At 43.9% G+C, this 12,116-nt stretch overlaps 1 pseudogene; it reads left to right on the top strand.

Moving 5' to 3' along the window:
- Nucleotides 1-610: 610 nt before the first annotated feature.
- LOC134930692 (5S ribosomal RNA) lies at nt 611-729 on the top strand (annotated as a pseudogene).
- Nucleotides 730-12,116: the final 11,387 nt, after the last annotated feature.

The raw sequence follows: 12,116 nt of genomic DNA, 5'->3' as shown, positions 1-12,116 counted from the left end.
GAGGTTTGGGCTATGCCCAATAAAAAGTTTAGAATTCCTAAGAAATGGAATTCCAATTATCTTCTTCCAGTTGGGGATTGTTTAAAAAGAGGGGGCTCCTAAAGTAGTTATGCAAGTGATCTACTTTATCTTTGCTTTCCCTGTCTAGGGCCATCATAGTGCCAAGCCTTGGCTTCGGCTTAAATGGCAAGGGCAGTGGTTGCCTGGGCTGATGCATTTGAAGGAGATTTTTCAATCAAAAATCTCATATAGCTCATATAAAAAAAACAGACTGCAATGATCCTGGAGAAGCAGCATTGGATATGGGCATTATTTCCTCCAGGGCATCAGCCCCAATTATACCTTCTCGCAGAGCAGTTTAGCTGGAACGTGGAAGCTGATTCAGAATCTAGAAAGGTTTTTTAATCGTTGTCCTTTTCTGGAAATATTCTGTTTGGTAAAAAATTGACAGATATTCTGGAGTCAGAAGCAGACTCCAAGAAGATCAAGTTCCTTCCGCATACAGTTCTAATCCTAAAGTTCCGCATTTCGGCCCTTTTTTTGGTCTCTAGGAAGAGCGAAAGGTCTGGGAAGACTAGTAAAGCATTGGGCTGCCAGAAGTCTGGTTGGGATCTACAGCTACACCACACTGGACAGGCCCAATCTCATTTGATTTTGGAAGCTAAGCAGTGTTGGGCCTGGTCAGTACTCAGATGGGAGACCATCTGGGAATACCAGGTGCTGTAGAAAAATAAACCATCAGTCGAATGGTGTAGGCCTCTGCTTGGGGGACCCCAGGCTGGGGGGGACAACTTCTTCAGGTCACAGATCTGGCACAGTATCTCTAGGTATGATTTCGCCTTCAGGACAGCCCGTCTCTGCTAGAGACGAAGGACAAGGCTTTGCAAGAAGGAGTTCAGAAATTGCTTCAGTCAGGAATAGTCATTCCAGTTACTCCTGCAAACGAGGACAAGGTTTTACTCCAACCTGGTTTTAATTTGGAAGCCAAATGGGTCTTTTTGGCCCATGCTCAATCTTAAAATGCTGAACAAATACATTTGGAACCTCGGTTGCACTTGGAATCGTTACATTGCTTATGTTTGGCATGGAGCCAGGGGATTATATGGTATCCCTGGATATACAGGATGCTTACCTACATGTTCCTATACCACTGTCCATCAGTGTTATTTAAGGTTTGCCATCCTCCAACAGCATTTTCAGTTCTAGGCCTTACCCTTTGGGTTAGCCACAGTCTCCAGAGTATTTACCAGGAATATGGGGGTGATAACACCTTATCTCTGCCAGCAGGGGTTAAGAATTTTCCCATACCTAGATGATCTTTAATCCTGGCACACAGGGATTGCTCTTACATCATCTGCAACAGACAATAACGTGTTTGCAGAGGCACAAGTGACTCATTAATTGGGCAGAAGTGGCTCCAGTTACATGACACCGGATGACTCACTTGGGGGCTGTACTGGATCAGGTCTGCAGAGAGAAATTTTTACCTCGCAACAAAATATCCAAGGTTTAGTCTAGGATTCATGACTTGTTACACAGTCAAACAATATCCATTCAAGTGGCAATGAGGGTGATGGGTTTGATGGTATCTACATCGACAGGGTGAAGTATGCACAATTCCACTCGAGGTCTCTGCAGCGTCTGATTCTTACCAAATATCACACTGAATATACCCAATCTCATCGGATCGTGGAAGCTACGCAGTGTTGGCCTGGTTGGTACTTGGAGGAACCACCTGGGAATACAAGGTGCTGTAGGTATTAATGGATTGCATCACATAATAAAAACGGACTATGGTACTTACGATAAAAGTAAGAAGGTCTTTAGCCTGGTGGCCACAGGCATCCCAGCTGGACAAAGGGAAAATTCTGACACTGGGCAGCAGTGTCAGGAAGGTTGTGTTCCCAAAGAAGAAAGTTGTCTGCCATTAAAGGTTGGAACCTCGGGCCATGTACAGGACACTCATGTAGGCACAGGACAGTCTTTGGGGAAAACCAGTCCAGTCCGTTCGGACAGTGTGATGGTAGTAGCGTACCTCTACATCAGGGAGGAACTCGCAGCCGAAAAGTGATGAAGAAAGTAAAGCACATACTAAAGTGGGCAGAACATCATCATCCAACCTTGTCCGCTGTTTTCATTCCGGGAATCCTAAATGGGGAAGCAGACTTTTTCAAGTCAACACACCATTCAGGGAAGCGAATGGGCTCTACACCCGGAGATTTTCCGGACTCTAGTAAACTAGAGGTGCTTGCCAGAGAAATCTCATGGAATCTTGTCTGAACAACAAAGTGTTCACATACGGTCAAAGAACAAAGGATCCCAGAGCGATCTTTGTGGATGCCGTATCAGTGAGATGAGACTTTTCTTCTGGCTTATGTGTTTCTCCAATCACCCTATTACCCAGGGTGGTGAGAAAGTTAAAAAAGAAAACCAGCAGAGAATGGCAATGGATGCTCCATTCTGCTCCCTCAACATCCAGACCTACTGATGCAGGGTCCTTGTTATCACAGACATCTGGATCGACTGTCTTTGACAGTGTGGCCTTTGAAACCTCTATCCTGATGGCAACAGGATATTTTCAACAGGTGATTCAAACAGTGTTCAGAGCAAGGAAACCTTCCTTAGCTCGCCTTTATCACCAAATATGGCCAGCCTATGTTCATTGGTGCAGTGAAACAAAGTTGGACCCTAAATCTTTCAGAGTTTCCGGGGTCTTAGCGCTCTTTCGGGCACGAATGGGTAAAGGTTTGAAGGTGGCTTACTTGAAAGAGCAAGGGTCCACATTGACTGTAGGGTTCCAAAAGTAAATGACCAACTTACAGGATGTGCGCACTTTTTTCCAGGGTATGCTGCACAATCAGCTTCTGGTTGTTCCTCCTACAGTGCTGTGGGACTTGTGTTAGTCCTCAAAATCCTTCAAGTTGCCCATTTGAACCACTTATTAAAATGGATCATAAATAATTTTTCTACTGACTACTGTTGAAGTCAGAAAAAGAACACATACAAACAACACACAGAGTGGCACTTCTCAGTGGTAGCGTAAGGACACAATTGACGTATATATAGATGCACTATGCTTCTTTACTGTACATCATGCATAGAGTCGCATGGTGTGCGTGTTGCAGTGTGGTGGGTGTATATACGGTAAAAGGCGCAATCACTGAGAAATGCCATAAAGATGCACACAGACACATATTCATACAACACAAATTACACATAGACAAAACATGTCCAGCACCAGTGTAAAACCAGATATATATGTATTATGGGGACAGAACAAGTTAATTATATCATGCTTAGTGTCAAAATGGTCAGGAGAATGTGTGGATTAATTTGATAGCTATGAGTAAATTGTAGCACATTGCGACGATTAGTTATGATCAAATGTATGAATATAAAGTCACATTCTACAAGAACAAAAAACTTCCTGAGAAAGCATGTGGGCAGAAGCCCAGTGGTTAACCCCTGTACCTGCGTCTTGAAACTGGACATTGCTTACGTATGAACTGACCAATAACACACAATGAATGAGAAACCTCCCTCTCCTGGACCAATGGAAGGAGACCGAAACCAACAACCTGTTAACTCCCACTGTTTGAAATATGTAGTTTCTAGGGCTTAGAGAGTGAGTTGCTGAGAGGAAAACATGAAGGACTGTCCTATGGGATAGGGTGATGTATACTGGCTGTGACTGTTTCTTATGTAACTGTAACTCTGTACCATCTACATAGGTATATATATATATATATATATATATATTGAAAAAGAATGATGAAGGCGCACTCAGTGAATCAAGATATAAAGTAGATTTACTACAAGTAACAGGCTCACATACATCAAGGTTTAAAATCACTGGCTCATGGAAATCGAAAGCGCTGTATCCAGTGTCTCTCACAGCGGTTCGTCTCTCAGGTTGCCGGCATGCAACAAATTATCAGGTCAGCGTCTCAGCTTACGGAACAAGTGTTCTTAGTTGGAAAGAACACGTCTTCGTTATTATACTGAATGATATATTGTACATATCTTATTTTGTATGCATAACTTTAATATCAAATACATATATATATATATATATATATCTCTGAGCATTGGACCTCAGTATACCATGTGTGCAACTACTTGCTTTCTCTTAAGGGACATAGTGCTGCGACATTTAGCGCACTATTTTTGTATATGGTAATAAGATGCACCTTGCGTCCGCAGTATATAATACCACTGGTATTTAAATGGTTATTTAAAATAATGGAATTTCACAGTTGGGTTCTCGTCCGGGATATCACATACTTATATGATGTGCAATACAAACGCGCTGTGGTCTACCGGCTAAGGGTGGATGGTTCTGATACCGATGAACCACATCCATTTTTGTGCTATCATTAAGGCGCTGATATGAATCAAGGGACAATAGATTTCTTTGCTGCCTTTGGGTGTGACAAAAACGCACAATATTAGAAATGTTACAGTTGACAATACTAAATTCCGTTGTCGTATAAACAACCCTTTATGAAGTCTAAGAACACTGTACGCTGTTTGCTTAAGAAGTACCGTAATGGTACGCTAGTTGCGTAACGATCGCTCAGCCGTAGGCGAGACGCTCAAGCGTCACGTTCGCTCACGGCCCAGTGATTACAGGACACGTTATTGGCTATGACTAGAGTAATGATTCGCTATGGCGTAGCATACGCTCGAGACCACGAGGAGGTCACCAGCGGCGCAGACGCTCACAACGCTATACCTTAATGTTTAAACCTTATACCAATGAAATACACAGAATAACTTAATGTGAATACAGGGTGTAAGTGCAACCTTGTGTAACCTGACTAACTACAAAGCTGCTTGAGCGTCACCGACGCTCAAGTGAACACTTAACACTATAGAAAATACACAGATACTGGTTTAGGTTCCAAAGCCTATTAACTGTATTATATCTAATATACTTGTAAAAAGGGGATAACAGTACAAATGATACACTACAATATAACAGAGACTTCCTAACCACAGAACTAAACAATAAATACAAAAGGACAATACTACACTGACCTAAATGCAATACAATACAATACTATCTAATACAATACAATACTAGCCTAGTCTAGGGGAGATATGAGAGAACTGAACAGGGAGAGAGAGAGAGAGAGAGAGAGAGATGAGAGAAATTGGCTCACAGAAAGACAATGATTACGGAGAGAAACTTACGCACAAAGGGTATGATCGCCTGCGCCTCGATATCCAGCTCCCGGCTATCAGCAGATAACCGTTGATGAGAGAGTGAGAGCTGGATGTGGTCGGCCTGCCTATTTATGCCCCACACACAATGCAATCTCATGGTCCTACAATCCCATTGTCCATTGGCCGAAGGAATTCGGCCCTGCATCATAACAAAAGGTCATAGGGTGATTCATACAGGTGGGCTGTGACGATTTCCAACAGCTCAGGTGGGTGGGAAACTGGGTTTCCCGCCGCATACCTGAGTATGTGTAAATAATAGAAATGGACATAAACTTCTTATGTCCATAACTATTCGCACGAGCGATTAATACGCTCCAAACCAACACCGGAATATTACTAATTAAATACTCTTCCGATGGGTACCAAACACGGCTGTATGATTCCTGTCAGACCCTTCGTACAATACAAAGAGGGATTCCTTTAAACAGGGACCTTCTATTTTAACCAAACTTTCAGAATCTATCAAGGGGACCATGATCTACAAACTACATTAATTGTGAACATTTGTAACGAATGAGTCGCACGCTACGACTACATAAACTCTACCGTAAATACGCATACCGCGCCTGCGAGTGCACGCTATCGCGGGTATGCGCCTTCACGGGAGAGCGTACGCATGCGCAGCGCGGACCAGTGTGCGGTGCAAATATGGCAACGTGCATAGAGACATTTTTCTGACTTTGACAGTCCACCCTTTGGCAGTCAATAATAACTGCCACCTTCTAAAATATTTAAGGAGAAAAATGTAAGTCAGGGGTTAATTGATTTCCATGGTTGGGTAGGGGAGAAGAGTGGAGTAGGTGTGAAGAGGGTATGACCTAGTGAGAAAGCAGAAGCATGTGTGTATGAGTCCATGTTTGGAGGGTCATGTATCATCGTGCCGTACGTGTGGTAAATCAAGCTTCGAGGTATTGCGAAGTATACATTTGAATTCCTTCTTATCCTGTGGTACAGGTCTGTGGATGGGCTGTCAAACTCTACCGAGCTCATTTCGGCTGTGGTTGTAACAAAATGGGGATGCACATTTTAGTTGATGATACATGAATGGGGGAGGTATGTGGTTGCTGATATCTGTGCCTGTATTCCCTATCGTCTATGTGTGTCGTTACCTGAGGGTTGTAGAGATGAAGATAAAGAACACTTACGAAAAATGCAATGATATTCTATGTCAGGGAAATGTACATCTGTTGTTGAAGTTGTGTTCGGTATCTGTTGAGAGTCGTCTTCTTTGCGCTGTATTGCTCCTTGGGCATGAGCAAATAGCTTTGTCTGAGCCATCAGATTTACAAAAATGTTGGGCTAGCGTGAGTTTAAAAATACTAGGGAAACTGGGGATCCATGGCAAAGTTCATCAAGTGTCCATATTTAAAGTTGTCAAATCTTCTTCTTTGGTGCTTGTCTGTTGTCTGTATACATCTCGTCTCGTCAGCTTCCTCGTCCAAGGGGGTCTTTGTATCTGGGAGAAAAGCAGAAAAACAGGTGAAAGAAACGGACCGTATAATCGCATTTTCATCACATCCTGGTTTCTATCATTGGGTCATAAATCAAATCCAGGTTAATTACAGTTTCCTCGCTCCTCAAGCTCATCACTTTTGTACTTTGTTTGCACCTCATTAAAGCCTGCCCGCATCTAAATATCAATCCAATCGATATAACGACACCCAAGATACATAGTAGAAACTTTCCAACATCCATTATGACTCCTTGAGCCCAGTCTCCTAAACCGGAGAACCAATTTCGCGGGTTCAACCATGACACCCAACCAGTCAGCTCATTACCTACAGCAGCAAGGGTGAGATTGTGTTTTCGGCGAAATTCCCACTTCAATTGGAGAATATCGTCCATCTTTTGGTCTATGACCTCTACCGGGTCCTCGGTGCTATTTGTGATATACGTGCAACACTTTATGCCGTACTGTGTTGCCAATGTAACACAATATCCGCCTGTTACTGCTGTAAGATAATTAAGAACCATCCTATGCTGAACTAGTTCTGTTTTGTAAGCTTGAAGTTCTCTTCCAGTGTATCTAAACGTGTCATCATACATTTCAGTGATATTATCTAACAAATTGGCGAGTGCGGAAATGTATCTATAATTCATCACACCTCGAGCGGTGCGAGTGAAATCTAACGCTACCAGAACCTGAATCCCGGTGGATTCATGGATAAGATCAGAGGCCGGATGCTCTAACCTTTCTGACAGTTGTCTTTTAACTCGGTGCTCGTAATGAGTGTGAGTATAAGGAGCTTGGGCACCACGGTGTATGTCCTTCATTTTGTCATGTGTAACAGTCATCACTTCAGGCAATACTTTTCCAATATAACACAATCCTTCAGAGTTTGGGGCAAGCCACTTGTACGCCTTTCTCCCGCATATGAAATATGCGTCATCGGGGAGAACATAAGGGACGGAGAAGGACATGACCATGTTACAAACCTTCCAGGTGAAATCTCCTGACCCTAATTCTTCCATCTGCTTAATGCACGTATCAGTTTGTACGATATGTGCACAGTATCCTGGTGATACCTCTCCAACTCTAGTAATCCTATTTCCTAAGGTATATCGATACCGAAAAGATTTTCCTCTACTGGCTATATGGCGTACGAGCTCTGTATCTGTAGGCATTCTATCTGCTCTGTGTGAAAAGGTCATGGTAAGGTTGCTCCATGACACTTCCCAATTTCCCGGTTTTCTGGGATTGGAGATGTTAAAACATAAGAGGGACCTATCCACATGGTATTGGTGGAGCTTCAAACTAGGAGGGCTGGAGATGTTAAACCTCCGGTCCACCGGTCTCCCACCACTTAGCTCAAGTACCTCCCCTAACGTTAAAGGAAATGGTACTAGCCCTGATTTGCTGTGACCCTGAGGTACTTGAGAGCATACCCAACAATCTGTTTGGTTTAACACGTTACCCACTAAGGAGTGATAGTCACTCAATGGATGCCGGTCCATATGGATATTAAAACTGGATTGGCATTTCTTTATGCACCCATCTTCAACCAGATTATCACAGAGCCTACAGATACAATTTTCTTCAGCTAACAATCCATCACAATTTCTTCTATCGGATCGTTTTCTGATACTCGCCTTTGCTTGTTGGTTTGGTTGATCTTGGAAAACTACGCCTCCATCATCATAATCGGAACCCATTCCAGAACCTCTCTCGACCTCTATGGTACTCTCGCCGGAACAGACTGCTCTGGTCAACATCATGGTTAACATCAAAATCCGGATCACAGTCTCTTGGGGCAAGTCCATCTTTGAGGAGGAAATAGAGAAGAATGAGAAGGGGGAAAAAGAAATTTTAAGGGAGAGGGGCTGGGAAGTGGAGAAAAACAATAAAAGGGAGAAGGGAGTCGACAACTGCTTTCGGTCTTCAAGGCTCAGGTGCCGCCTCAGTCCTCCTGGAACAGACACTCCAGTGATACAACCTCTACCGTCTGTTCCTTATCACGGGACTTCTCTGGATCGGCAACCTTTTTGCAGTGGGATGAATGGACCCAAGTCTCTCTCTCAGCAACCTTCAATGCTGTGGTGCTAGTCAATAAGACCTGGTATGGTCCTTCCCATCTATCAATAAGACAACCTGAGCGTAGAAAATTTCGTATCATTACATAATCCCCAGGTTCAATGTCATGACAATTACTACCTGGTAAATCAGGAATCACCAACTTCAGATTATCATTTTGACTCCTCAACTGCTTACTCATGTTAATCAAGTACTTTACAGTTACTTCATTGTTACATTTCAAATCATCCTGAGGGTTAATCATGACATGCGGTTGTCGACCAAACAAGATTTCAAAAGGAGACAGATTAAGAGGGGACCTGGGAGTGGTTCTGATGCTATACAAAACAATGGGTAAAGCTTCTGGCCACGTCAATCCTGTCTCTGTCATTACTTTACTCAATTTATTTTTAATAGTGCTGTTCACTCTTTCGACCTTCGCACTCGCCTGTGGACGGTACGGAGTGTGCAGCTTGCTATCAATACCCATTAATTTACACATTCCTTGAAAGACATCACCTGTAAAATGGGTACCCCTATCACTTTCAATGATTCTAGGGATACCATATCTACATACAAATTCCTGCACAATTTTCTTAGCTGTAAACATGGCAGTATTTGTAGCTGCTGGAAATGCTTCGACCCAATTCGAGAAAACATCTATACAAACAAGTACATATTTCAAATTTCGACAAGGGGGTAATTGAATGAAGTCAATTTGTATTACCTGGAAAGGGCCGCCGGCAGGTGGGATATGGGATGGTTCTGTAGGTATTGCTTTTCCAATATTCTTTCTCAGACAGGTAAGGCATGACATTGCTCTTTTACTCGCATGAGAGGAGAATCCTGGGGCGCACCAGTATGCTCTTACCAATTTGCACATCCCCTCCTTGCCTAGATGAGTCAGCCCATGAGCTGCTTCAGCCAGACATGGAAGGTATGCCCTGGGGGCCACCGGTTTACCATGTCCATCCGTCCAGAGCCCTGAGGACTCCTGGCCATATCCCTTTGCCTTCCAGACTGCTCTCTCCTGTGTGGAACACAAATTCTGCATCTCACACAACTTTTGTGTGTTGATGGTATTAAATACCATCAGTTGTGTGGTGTCTGTCTGTATGGGGGTAGCAGCTGCAAGCTTTGCGGCTTCGTCTGCTCGGCTGTTACCAAGGGACACTGGGTCTTGACTATATGTATGTGCTTTACATTTGATAACAGCCACTCTGTCGGGTTCCTGTATCGCTGTTAGAAGCCTTTTTATATGAGCTGCATGCGCTATCGGTGTACCAGCCGCCGTCATGAAATTTCTGAGCCGCCATAGGGCTCCGAAATCATGGACTACCCCGAAGGCGTATCTAGAATCGGTGTAGATATTGGCAGACTTACCCTTAGCCAATTCACATGCTCTGGTTAGGGCGACCAGTTCAGCAACCTGGGCTGAGTGAGGTGGGCCTAGCGGTTCCGCTTCTATGGTGTCTTGGTCATCTACGACTGCGTATCCAGTACACAAGTCTCCCGAGTCTGACTGTCTGTGACAACTACCGTCCGTGTAGAACATGAGTTCTGCGTCTTACAGTGGATTGTCACTGATGTCAGGCCTTGCGGTAAAATTTTGGGTCAAATATTCCATACAATCATGTGTATCTTCCTTTGCATTAAATCCTCCTTCCCCATCACTCTCACCTTCCACCCTTTGTGTCTGACCAGGCACACCTGGGAGAAATGTTGCAGGGTTTAATGCACTGCATCTCCTTATGGTGATGTTTACTGGGGCCATTAATGCCAATTCCCATCTTGTAAACCTTGCTGATGAGACGTGTCTGGTTTGGGCAGAATTCAATAAGGCAGATACCGCATGCGGTGTATGGATTGTGAGGTTGTGGCCTAGCACGACATCTTCGCTTTTCGTCACTAGCAATGCTATCGCCGCAACGCTACGCAAGCATGTGGGGAGGGATCGCGCTACCGTGTCTAGCTGAGCGCTGTAATATGCAACTGGCCTGCTGGCATCACCGTGTTTTTGTGTTAGTACACCTGCTGCGCACCCAGCACTTTCTGTTCCGTATAGTTCAAAGGGTTTCCCATAGTCTGGCATACCTAGTGCTGGTGCCTGCGTTAGGCATTGCTTGAGTCTCTCAAATGCTGTTTCAGATTCGTCTGTATGCGAAATCCGATCAGGTTTGTTTGAAGAGACCATTTCCTGCAAAGGTAGCGCCAATATGGAAAACCCTGGGATCCAATTACGGCAATACCCACACATTCCTAGAAACGTCCTTATCTGTTGTTGGGTTTGTGGCAGTGTCATGTCTCTAATGGCTTGGATTCTATCAGCGGTCAGGTGTCTCAGTCCTTGTGTTAGACAGTGTCCCAAATATTTTACCTTAGCTTGGCATAATTGCAACTTGTCTTTGGAAACCTTGTGACCTGTGTCTGAAAGATGAAACAGGAGCTGTTTCGTATCCTTCAGGGATGCCTCCAATGAATCAGAACACAGTAGTAGATCATCCACGTACTGTATCAACACTGATCCACTCTCCGGTTGGAAAGACTGTAAACAATCATGCAAAGCCTGAGAAAATATACTTGGACTATCTATGAAACCTTGGGGTAACCGAGTCCACGTGTATTGGACTCCTCTGTATGTGAATGCAAACAAATATTGGCTGTCAGGGTGCAGAGGTACCGAAAAGAATGCGGAGCAGAGGTCAATAACAGTGAAAAATTTGGCAGTGGGAGGAATTTGCATTAGGATGACAGCTGGATTAGGCACTACGGGGAACTGACTCTCAACTATTTTGTTAATCCCCCTTAGATCTTGCACTAGCCTGTAACCCCTCCCCCCACTCTTTTTAACAGGGAAGATGGGACTATTTGCTGTGCTGGACGTTCTTACTAGAATGCCCTGTTGTAGCAAGCGCTCTATTACTGGGAAAACTCCTAACTCCACCTCTGGCTTCAGAGGATACTGTGGGATTTTTGGAGCTATCCTACCATCTTTTACTTGTACAACTACTGGAGCTACGTTTGCCATTAATCCAGTGTCCTGTCCATCTTTTGTCCAAAGTGACTCTGGTATCTGAGATGTCATCTCTTCTACTTGGGATGGATTCCTATTTGTCATAATGGAATGTGACATTAATTTTGATGGGGAGTCTAACATGTCTCGTACTTCCTGAGCGTGATTCTCAGGGATGTCCAAGAATACACCTTCAGGAGTACAATAAATGACGCAACCCATTTTACATAGTAAGTCTCTACCCAGGAGATTAGTTGGTGCCGATGCAGCCAGCAAAAAGGAATGCTTGGTATGCAAAGGCCCTATTGTAATCTCGGCTGGTTTGCTAACAGGGTAGTGCTGGACTACTCCTGTTACTCCCAT

The sequence above is a fragment of the Pseudophryne corroboree genome, chromosome 5 (assembly GCF_028390025.1).
Source record: "Pseudophryne corroboree isolate aPseCor3 chromosome 5, aPseCor3.hap2, whole genome shotgun sequence".
Classification (NCBI taxonomy): domain Eukaryota; kingdom Metazoa; phylum Chordata; class Amphibia; order Anura; family Myobatrachidae; genus Pseudophryne; species Pseudophryne corroboree.
The sequence above is the reverse complement of the archived record's forward strand: the minus strand, read 5'-3'. Positions and strand labels throughout refer to the sequence as shown.